This window comes from Manis pentadactyla, chromosome 9, assembly GCF_030020395.1.
Source record: "Manis pentadactyla isolate mManPen7 chromosome 9, mManPen7.hap1, whole genome shotgun sequence".
NCBI classification, from domain to species: Eukaryota; Metazoa; Chordata; class Mammalia; order Pholidota; family Manidae; genus Manis; species Manis pentadactyla.
Window position 1 is genome coordinate 128,728,885 of NC_080027.1, and position 12,075 is coordinate 128,740,959.

Here is a 12,075-nt window from a genome sequence, read left to right on the forward strand (position 1 = left end):
CTGCAACTTTGACCTCTAAAATTTCTAGAAAGGGTCCTTGTAAAAGGGACAGTTGACAACAAACAGTCACTTAAGTAGAAATCCTGTTTTTAAAAAGGTAGAGAATTGCTCTATGGAACAGCTCCTTAGTTCAGGCCTCAGGACCAGCTCTGGGCATCATGAATTATGTTTGCAAAAGGCTGGTAAAGAGAGGGTGGCCCATGCAGATGTATCATATCTGAGCTTATCTGATGAAGCTTAGAAAATCCCAAGAAAGGAATTCTTAGTTTGTTCCCTAGCTTAGCTTCCCCAAGTATTACCAATTTTAGTTTGGGTTCACATGGAAACTCTTAGCAATATAGACATCTTACATATTGCCTGAAAGAGCCATTTACTCCACAAGCCGAGAATGTGTGTCACTGGGGGCGGGGATGGGGGTGCTAGGCAAGTGAGAGTGGAGAACAGCTGAAGGCCAAGAGCCTCATAATATAAGTTTGGGCCTTTTCTAGCCCTTGAATGATTCTGGAACAGAACTCCAGAATTCTGCACCCAAAATAGCAGACGAATAACCTTAGCCTAGGAGATTTTTGAGGGCAGTTAATAATTTTCTACCTCTGTTACAGAAGAATTTTAACTTCTGTAGAATGGTTGATTTGGAGCAGGCCTGCATCCTGAGAAGTCAGCGGCTTTTAAAAGTGCCAAAATGTACCCTGAAAATGAGTTCTATGAGTGTTTAATGTGTTCCTCCCTCTGTGAAATACCGGTTCTGTGAAGCAGAGGCCACTGTCTGTTTAGCATTTGCAGGACAATAACGCCTGGCAGAAGGTCAGCTCTTAGGAAGTATTTGTTGAGAGCATGATCAGAATTGTTACTGAACATGCAGATATATACATGGATGGTTTTTTTCAATGACCATTTTGGTTTTGACATATTTTGAAGCTTCTTTTGGATATTATAGACAAACAGGGTCATTTGATACTTGAGAACAGGATGCTGTTGTACACAGATGGTTCTTTGGAAAATGTTTTGCCATCTTAGATAATCATTATAGTATCTTCTCTGAGATTTACTTTCTTTTCCACTGCATTCATTCATCCATTCATTTATCATATACTTTACTGGTTATCAAGTGTGCACCAGGCATGGTGGGAGGCACTGGAAAGAAAAATCATGAAGCCACAGTCCCTGTCCTCAAGGGCAACACGTGTCAACAGAAAATACTTCATTGGGTTTTCTCTGCACCAGGAGCTGTCCTAGGCATTTTGCATCTATTAACTAAGTTAGTTCTTATAACCACTCTATACATTAGGTTGTTTATTATCCATATTTGTAAATGAGGAAATAGAGGGATACAAAGAATAATAGGCTTCTACAGCAAGGAATTCTAGCTCCACAGTCCTTTGTAATAAATTCTCCAGCTGTAATGTATAAAATTGTTTAGGTCAAACCAAGAACCTATCAAAAATGATTAAATGCATGTAGCCTTCCATTTGTCAGATGACAGCATAAGCCCCTGCAGTATCAGTAATGAGCATTGCTCCTCTCTTACATTAATATAAAAACTCTCCTCGGCCATGCTTCCATCTCTGAGAAGTTGCACTTCAATTTGCTTAATGAAGGAAAGCCCAGCACAGAGATGGGCACACAATGTACATCGAAAATCAGCATTGAGTCAAACCCCTTTTGGCCTAATGGAGGAGAGGCCGTTTGGAAAGCATCAAACAGGTCTGCAGGGAAGTGTTACTCCCTAAAGCCCATAAATTATTTGGTTCCCTCACATTAAAGAGTGCAGAACATTTTTAAGAAGTTCAGCTATCTCTCTGTTGGTATGTATTTGATTTTGCTGAGCAGTGTGTAAATTTAAATTCTTTTCTTGTGTATGAAGTGGCCGTGCAAAGTATATCGACGTAGGGCAGGAACCATGCTCATTACAGCTGCTACGATGACTCACGCTATCCTCTGAAATCGAAGGCCACGTGCGTAGCCCTTATGCCTTTAATCATTTTCTATATGTTCTTGGTTTTACCAAATCAATTTTATACATTATAGTGAGAGAGTTTATTACAAAGAACAAAAAATAGTTCTGTTCTTTAAGGAATTCCTTTTAGTTTCACATACACAAATTAAATTGATGTCTGAATTATCCGTGGAAAAACCTTTGTAAGATGTCAATAAAGAGCCCTAAAAAATTACTTTTTCTGTACAATTGAAAGAGTATTTCACTGGTTTATTTTCTCAGTATGCTTGCCTTGGTCTAAATTTGCCTATAAAATATGGAGTGAATGGGGACTATGAAGACAATCTGAGAGACTCAATAGAGTCATAGTCTAAAATCTTTTTTTAAAATTTTTATTAAAGTATCATTGATATACAATCTTATGTTGGTTTCAGATATACAACACAGTAGCTCAACAGTTACCCACATTATTAAATCCTCACCCCCTCCAGTGTGGTTACTAACTGTCAACATAGGAAGATGTCACAGAGTCACTGACTATATTCTCCCTGTTGCACTTGCATCCCTGTGACTAACTTATATTGTGATTGTGAATTTTTGTGCCCTTTTATTCCCCTTTTCCTTCAACTCTTCTCCCTTGGTAACACTAATCACTTATTGTCAATGAGTCTACTGCTATTTCGTTCTTTCTGTTTTACTTTGTTTTTATATTCCACAAATAAGTGAAATCGTATGGCATTTGTCTTTTATTTCACTGAGCATAATACCCTCTAGATCCATCCATATTGCAAATGGCAGGATTTCTTTTCTTTTTATGGCTGACTAATATTCCATTGTGTATATGTACCACATCTTCTTTATCCATTCATCTACTGATGGACACTTAGGTTGTTTCTATAGCTTGGCTATTATTAATAGTGCTGCGATAAACATAGGGGTGCATATGTCTTTTTGAATCTGTGATCTTGTTTTCTTTGGGTAAATTCCTAGGAGTTGAATTCCTGGGTCAAATGGTATTTTTATTTTTAGTTTTCTGAAGAACATCCACATTGCTTTCCACAGTGGTTGCACCACTTTACATTCTCACCAACAGTGTAGGAGGATTCCTATTTCTCTGTATCCTCACCAGCATTTATTAGTTCTTGTTTTTTGGATAGTGGCCGTTCTAACTGGTGTGAGGTGATATCTCATTGCAGTTTTGATTTGCATTCCCTGCTGATTAGCGATGTGGAGCATCTTTTCATGTGCCTGTTGGCCATCTGTATGTATTTCTTCTTGGAAACGTGTCTGTTCAGATTCTCCACTCATTTTTTAATTGTGTTATTTGTTTTTTGGGTGTTGAGGCGTATGAGTTCTTTATATATTTTGGATATTAACCCCTTGTTAGATGAGTTGTTACGAACATATTCTCCCATACTGTAGGATGCCTTTTTGTTCTGTTGACGGTGATCTTTGCTGTACAGAAGGTTTTTAGTTTGGTGGAGCCCCACTTGTTCATTTTTTCTCTTGTTTCTCTTGCCTGGAGAGACGCACCCAGCAAAAAGTTGCTCATGCTTATATTCAAGAGGTCTAATCTCCTTTTATTTCTCTATTACAGTTTACTTCTTAAAATCATTAAAAAATTGTCTTTTTTCTCCAATATGTATTGCCTGAATAGACTGAATTATCAGAAGCAGGGGAACGATGGTGACCCAGAACGAGGGACCCTCTCAGTAAAGCCGACTGCGGGTCCTAGTGAGGTATTGCTTGAATGAGGGTCATGAAGCTGATATTAATTCACGATCTTTCAGGACCTAAGAGTGGTAATTCAAACAGGAATGGCTGTCAGAGGAGACACTGGAATCGTGAGAGGAAATCTTTCACTAGAAACAGGGAGGAGCTGAGGAATCTCTCTCCTTTCCCTGCTGATTTTGGGGATGATTTGTGAGCTAAAAAGTCCCTCCAACAAGGGCAGGCCGACAGGAGCTGTGCTGCTCCTGGGCCTCGGCGGTCCCGCGGGGCTGCTTCCCGCAGCTTGGCGAGGGACATGCTCAGGCAGGTGGATCAAAGCACCCTCGTGCCAGCCACAGGGACTCACAGGAAGGCTTCGGATGGTCTGGGAAGCGTCTTGGTGTAAAGCTTCCCGGTGTTTTAATTTCTTGTAGCATTTCACCTTTGGAGCTTTGCAGAATTTAACTATGATTGAAGTTATGTGCCCAGCTGGGCACCTACATCTATCGTTTTTCCTGATGCATGCACTATGAGACCGTGGATTCTCTTTCTTGAATTTCCTCACCTATTTGTCTAAGGTGTTCAAATCTTTTCACTGGAGCAAATTCACTGAGTTCTTCCTGCTTCTGTAGTGGAATAAGATACAACGGTGCCCTGAACTGCTAGATAAATTAGCTACTTACGTGAAAGACCACAGCTGGAAGGGAGCTCCAGCAATATTATGAAAGTGGGTTAAGACAAGAAATATAGGGCCTTATTAAAGTTTCAAGTGCAATTGAGACAGGCAAGAGATAATGAATGGTACTGGAGCTAGGCCAGGTCAATGGTATTAAAACTCACTGAAAGAAATAGATAAATCCAGGGCCCTGGCCTTTGTTTAACCTCCCATCCAAAAAAAAATTATTCCTCTTTGCAAAACTTTTGATGATATTCCAGAATATTTGTTTAATAGGTGACTCAGAAGGAATACTGCCTTCAATTTAATCACCTTGGGCTCTGTAGAACCCAGGTGTTAAGTAGAAATAAGACAGTTTTTATCTTTATTTGCCTTTTTTTTTCAATTTATTAAATCACTGATGCAAAATAGCATATAAAACATTTAAGTCACAAAATGAAATGGTCACATATGAAAGAATATTAAAGACACATGTCCTCCTCATGAAGAAGTGTACAAAATCAATATCTTAATTGTATTATTGAATTTGGGATGCACAGTTACAAAAATGTTTCATAGTCATCATCCAGGAAACATTTTTGTGTTAAACTATGTTAGCTTTAATAAGGAGAGACATAAAAAATTCACTGTTTGCCAAAATTCACCCAAAGAACAGGATTAGATATAAATCTTCCATCTTATGAAGACTATTCTAACCTTCTACCCCAGACTTCACTGATAGGATTCTGAAAATATTCTATGAATGTGAAAAACAAAACAACTATCCCACTATTCATTCAATGTACTTACTGAATGAACTTGAAAAATCATTTTTAAGCATCTTCTAAGTATCTTCACTGATGACTAGAAAACAGAATTGCATTTATGCATATTTATAATTGCCTCGATGCTACTGCTAGGACATTGATCTTCAGCTTGTGTTTAGATTCTTAGAGTTGAAAAGAGTCGAGTTGTGTCCAACCTCCTGCTCAACGCAGGATTTCATCTTCCCTATCCATGAACAATTCCAACCCTGCAGAAACCCTTGCTTCTTCCCAAAGATGCTTGTCCCACCAGTAGATAACTTCACTCATTTGGAAGGTGTTCCTTTTACTGAACTGAATTTTGCCTCTGTTACCATCTACACTGGTTCTAGCTGCCTCTTTCAGAAGAAAGTAGCCTGCACTTAATCATTGTGGCCTGGGTCCTTGAGGCATGAGACTGCTCCCTTTATAGGATTTCTTGAGCTATCCATGAATGACATGCCCGCTTCTGCTTCATGTTACACCTCAGTGATGTGTCTCTAGGAAACAAAAACAGGAAAGAGGCTTCATCATATGTGGGCGACCGTGTTCTTTCAGTAGACAGTAAAGGTGTGGTGTTGAAGGGGTGGCTTCGAAGAAGACCCACTGAGGAAGGTAATAAACATACACAACATCAAGTGTCATACGTCACCCTCACAAAAGGCTTTGTTCAGACCTTCCTTGTCAGCATCGGACTCCCAGGAGAGAAATTGAAAACAAGCTGGAAATTTCTGCTGCTGTGTCTCAGAAGCATCCAAAGTGAGTCCCATTTCTCCTTTGTCAAGAAGGGTTGACAGAGTTTTGGATTAGGGATCCTTCATATAAAATGTTAGTGAGTGTATTAAGACATTATAAATGAGAGAAGGAAAGAGTCATGAACAAGAGCAAACAAGGAACAGGCGCAGAGATGGGAGCGAGCCAGCCTCATCTATAGAGTAGCTGTGCATGTGCCTAAAAAACTCAAATGGTAAGCAGATCGTGGTCTAAATTGTGAATCCAACTTAAATGAGAACCAACTTCTTTGTGGAGAGCTGGCGATTTTGCTTGGCCAGATTTTAAAAATATTAAATAATTGTTTAGCATCTGCATCATGTGTGACGCTTGGAAAGAATTAAAAGTCACACATGTGCCAAAAAGGGCCTTCCCACCCAGGCCGTGCCCTGCTCCCCTGGAATTCTTTCCACACACTCTGGGAGGAAAACCAGAGAGGCCGACATGGAGCCAATAGCATTCTCATGGGCCAACAAAACCTTGTGACCCTGCCTCACCAGGGATGCCGCTGCCGGACCGTCCAGCTGATGGGGTCCCTTTGTCACCAACAGCGAAGTGAAAGGGCTCGACGCAGAGACCCGGCCAGGTGAAGCCCAGCCGAGCTCAGCATCGTGACAAGTGGTGGTGACCACCTTCCCAGTAAGAACTCCAGCAATCGGTGTGAGCCACTGAAAGGAGATATCATGAAATTAGAAAAAAGGTTTTAATCAAATGTTAAAGGATTTCTCACAAAAATGAGAGCTCTTATAAGCATTTGAGTTTGCTTTGTAAATCTTTAAATTCTTGAAGGAGGTTGGAGCCTAGAAACATAAAGATAAGATGTTAGATGCTTCTGAAAACTGAAGGTCAATCAGAAATAAAGAGAACACACTTTTCAGATTATGCTGTCAACTGCCATGGTAAACTTAATTTATCCAAATTGACATGGACCATAATTGGGACAAGAATTCTGAACCTCAACTAATTATATTTGGCTTAGGAGAATGTAAGAGTCTTCCTAAAGTTCATTAATGTTTTTAGCTGCTGAGAGCAAAACGTGGCCTGACATGTGAGTTGATGATCAATATTTGGCCACCGAGAGTCCTGAGATGTGACAGAAGCTTCAGGTGAGTGAGCTCTGCATCTTTATATTTAATGAATATTTGCTGGGCCTCCTGCTATGGGCTAGGCCTGTGCTAGGTCCTGGAGTTCTTGTCCCAGCCAGATAGGCAAAGTCTCTTTCATGGTGGACAACTGTAGTCAGGGCCGGGAGGAGGGGGCTGAACAACACACAGAAGTATGTGTGTGTGCGCACGCATGTGTGTGTGAGCATGTGTGCACACACATGTAAGATCAGGTAGTAATAAATAATATGCAAACTTTAGGATAAAGAAATAGAATGTGTGTATGTGTTGGGATGCAGAGAGAGGGGCATCTTATTTAGGGAGGTCCTGAATGACCTTTCTAGAAAAGTGGCATTTGAATGAATATCTAAAATAGGTAAAGAAGGTACCATACAAACATCTGGAATCTTCTAAGAAAAAGGAAAAGTAAATGTAAAGCCCCACGGCGGGAAGTGAGTTTGGAGAGGGAGGCCAAGGCCAGACGGCGCAGGGGTTTGCTGACATGTCACTGCGTGCGGGCCTCGCTCAGAGCGTGGAGGAGCCGCTGATGTTTGGCTGGGAGCCTCAGAGGGTCTGACGAGCATTGGACGTCACTCGGCAGCTGTGCAGAGAGCTGATCAGGGCCCAGGGGCAGAAGCCCCCGAGCTGAGCCGTCACGAGCAGAGGCGAGACGCGGCCGCGGCGTGGCCCGAGAGAGGTGGTGGAGGTGGTGAGGCCAGGTCACGCTGGGGGCGCATCGCAGGAGAGGCGCGGTGTCACTGCCGTCCGTGGCTCCGGTTCTGTGGCTGGTCGGCTTTCCTGGGGCTCCGCTTTGGAATGCATGAAGGAAGGAAACAGGAAACATCATTTTAGCAATCTAAGTGGGAAAGATAAAGGAAGCGTAGGAGAGAGTCTGGACTGTAGATAAAAATTCTGATGTCATAAACATAGTTGCATATATAAAATTTAAAGTCAGGACAGTACATGCAATTTCCTGAACAGCGAGTGTAGACATAACCAGGATGATGCCCAAGGACTGTGTCCTAGGGGCTGTAGCAGTTAGACATTAGAAAACAGAAGATAAGCGAGCAGTGGAGTAACAATGAGTGGGAAGAAGAGGCAAACCTGTGTCAGGAGCTGGGAGACAGCAGATGACGTGAGGGGCTGTTAGGTGACTGCAAACTGAGCTCTGACCTGGCAGGCGGAGATTGTCCGCAGGGGGTGTTCACAGAAGCAGTGCGAGCAGCGTTTGGAGAGAGTTAACGGGAAGGGAGGACGCGTCCCCTTCTCTCCGGAGGAGGCTGCCCTGGAGAAGACGTGGTACCTGCAGCACGCAGGCATTCTAAGGGCCACTTTTTTCTCAAATGGGAAACAGCCAGTTTGATGAGAATGATTTAAATAGAGTGGAAATCAATGGCTCAGGGTTTAGAAGGAGTAGTGCTAAGGGCAAGCCCCTGCAGCCCTGAGAAGTTGTAGGATCCAGGGCATACGGAGAAGGAGGTGGTCATGGGGAAAAAGGGGGCCAAAGGTGGGCAGACGTGCGGAGGCGCTGAGGGATGAGCAACCGTCAGGTGGGTGCTGGATGGTCTTCCTGCCCTGGGTGCATGTTCCTGCTGGGTGTCCTGAGAAGGCAGACCCTAACCAGCCTTCACCTGGGCACATACTCAGGACCGATTTTTGTGGCACACAGCTGTGAAGGATGAGGTATGTCTCCAGACTGGGGCACAGTGTGGGCTGGCTGACTGCTTGCTGTGGAAACAGTGGATTTCCAAGCTGTTGACCCGCAGCACCATGCTGACCCACGTGCACACATCTGCAACCTGGCGACAGTATGTGGGCTTTTCTCATAAGGGCCACCCCATAATGGGCATCCCACACACCCTAGTCATTTTCTGATGAGGTTGCTAGTACCATTTATGTGTGGAGTAGACGTTTGAAAAATCAGCCCCCAAAATATCTGACTCTATCTCCTTCACCTCTTCCTGGTCCACACACCTCGCTAAGGCTCTAGGGCATGAAGCAAAGCTGTTGCCAGGAAAGACTGGTCACATGTAGGCCACCCCTGGGTGATGGTCAGGGTGAGAGGGGTGAAAGGTCGTGCAGACAGAACAGAGTCTTCTGGGAAAAAGGGATCCAGCTTTTCAGTGAAGGACTTGGCTAATGGTCTCGGACTCTTCCCCTGGGACTGGGACTGGGGCTGCTCAGGGCTTAGGCAACGTCCAGGCAAACATGTGCCTGGGGGCAGCAGGGATGCCGCTGAAGTGTCTCTGGAGTTAGTGTCACAATGGAAAGATTGCAGGCAGAGCCTGAACTTATTAATAGGGTGAATAGTTCTTACCTTGTGAGGCATGGGACCAAAGAGTCAGGAGAATATGCAATAAGCATTAAGTATAATAGGGAAGCAAAGCACATCAAGATTTTAACAAGAGATGGCTTTTTTCACATTGCAGAAAATAGAAAATTTTAAAGTTTAGTGGAACTCGTGGAGTGCTGCAAGCACCCTTCTCTTAAAGAAGGCTTTAGAACCCTGGATACAATTCTACAGTTCCCGCCCAAGGGGCCGAACACTCAGCGGGGCAGAGGGGTAATAGGGCAGGCCACAGCTTGCTAAGCCCGAGAGTTTTGGGCATTGCCATCGCATGGCATGACTTCTGTGCAAGAGACATGCGGGAATTGTCCTTGTTGAAAGGAGATGTGGTGAAGATTTATACGAAGATGAGCGCCAATGGCTGGTGGAGAGGGGAAGTAAATGGCAGTGCGGGCTGGTTTCCATCCATGTATGTGGAAGAGGATGAGTAAATTCCAATTCAGCATTTCACCCTGTTTTTTTTTAATAAGCAAGACATTTAACCTTTATTAACAAAAGTGTTAACTCTCTTCCATTAAGAAATTAATTTTGCCTTCCAAGACCATAAGCATTCTTTACACTGACAGAAGACAGACATCATTCCTTACCTACCTCTCCATAAATCCTAAAACTTAAGTATGAAGAATACACACCAGTTCTAAACCCTTGACTTAAATACCTAAGGAAAAGCAGAAATGTATTTCTTTTTGGAAGCCTGCCACCCTACCCTGAAGCTAAACAGATAAATCTCAAAGTAACTTTGGAGAAGTGCAAACATGGGTGACAGTCTTAAACAATCTTGTTAAATTCTTGTCAATTCCATTATGGGAGAATTGGAATCAAGGGGCAATGCCAAGAACCATCACAAATTATGTCACAAGTCATGTCACAAGTCAGACTCTCTCGGCCAACCACCGCCGAAGCAGACTTTGGTAGAAGGGCTGTAGTTGCAGACTGTCAGAGGAAGGGCATGTGTGTTCTTCCTGATGAGTAGCATGCTTACAGAGACCTGTAGGGGCCTTGGGCAGCTGTGTAAAGACCTGGGGTGGTGGATGACCATCCTCACAAGCAGAGAACACAGCTGACCAGGTCATACGAGGGTTTTGCAGCACAGTTTGCTGGTAAGCACCTTCTCTGAACATTGTTTTCAGTTTCTTGCTCCAACAAACACCTGACTATGATCAGAAAATGTGACTTCCCTCATAGCTCCTTTACATGGTGGCCCACACCGCCCACAGGAGAATGGAATCGTGAGTTGGAAATGTGCTGTTCAGCTCCTCTAAGCTGCAAGGACAGCCTGTAAATGTGGCAATGCAGATTACTGAGAACTTACTTATCGATTTCCTAATGAAGAATCTATAAAGCATTATTATTTTGCTTTGAAAACTAATTTTTCTAATACATGTTAGCCAAAGTACTCAGAGCTGGTATCTGGCTGTTGGTCATTCATCTGAGAACTTTTTCCCTAACCTGTAAAGTCACAAACGCCTTTGACGCCAGGTTTCCTCTCCACCGTGCATGTCACAGACATGCCATCTCTGTGTTTGCTTGGTATTTGGTCTCCCGAAACATGACCATTAAATTTCCCTACCAGCTGCAGCATCTCTTAGGTGGTTGGCCCACGCACAAACATGATTTCAGGCGAGCCTGTGTATGAGGATGTGGCAGCCCTCTCCTGACTGCTGTGGCTGACATCACAAAACCACACGCAGTACAAGCAGAAACGCACTCATACACACGGGCAATGGTTCTGTGTGTATAAGTTAATATGCATCGTAAAGGTAAAGGAAAGTGAATTAGATGAATTATTTAAAACACATCTTTTAAGTAAATAAGGGTTGAAGCAAAGTTTGACCTTTTAGAGTTGTAGTTTTATATGTGTATCTTATACCTGTCCAAGTTCCTTAGGATTTGAACTCTTAAAATTGAAATTGTAAGTATGAGAAAAAAGCATCTCTAGGAACAGTAACAAGCCTAAAACATAAAGTCTGCATATGAACAAACTCTTTGGAAAATTCCTCAGTAGGCAGGCGATACCAACTGACCCATATGTCTCATTGCTTCGTGAATACATGACACTTTCAATGTCATATGTTTGGCCCTATATGGCTATTTCAGTTGGATTTAGGTAAGGTGACAGGATTTAATTTTTAAGGAAAATGAACACTTCATTTTTAGCAACATGCTCGAAGCAGATGAACCAGAGAATGACAGCTCCTGTGGTATCACTTGGCCAGGTGGCTCTCATCGGGGTGTTTGTTGTTAAGAACCCCACTATTTCTGCCTGCGGTTTGAAGCCAGGACTTCACAGGATCCCCTGCTGTACCCCTCAGTTCTTTCCATGCAGAGAGCAGATGGGTGCAGCAGAATGAAGTCCCAGCCTCGGAGCAACGGGGAAGCAGCCCGGAGACCAGTGTTGGCTTTGCGTTTAGATGGAGTAAATGCTGATTGGGGCTGGTGGGTCCAAGTTGGAACTGAAAATTGGACTTGGTTTATGAGACAGTTGGGAAACTTGGTATAGCTATTATCACTACCTTGTTTTGATAAACAGAAATGAGATATTAACATTAAAAACATTAGTCAGTTCTCAATTTAGCTTGTTTGGCTAGAACAGAATACTTCAAGGGTAAGCACTGGCTGTGATAACTGGCTGTTCTTGGTGGGAGTCCCAGAAGAACCCCCGGATAAAAGCCAGTCCCCTCCGGGGGCCTCGGTCCCCCTCACCAGCGGCTCCCCATGCCTGTGTTTTTGCCATTTCCCACTTTTCATGG

The 12,075-nt window shown here is 43.1% G+C and overlaps 1 pseudogene; it reads left to right on the top strand.

Annotated features, from left to right (window-relative positions):
• The first annotated feature begins 9,241 nt into the window (after positions 1-9,241).
• Positions 9,242-9,769, top strand: LOC118924551 (guanine nucleotide exchange factor VAV3-like; annotated as a pseudogene).
• Positions 9,770-12,075: the final 2,306 nt, after the last annotated feature.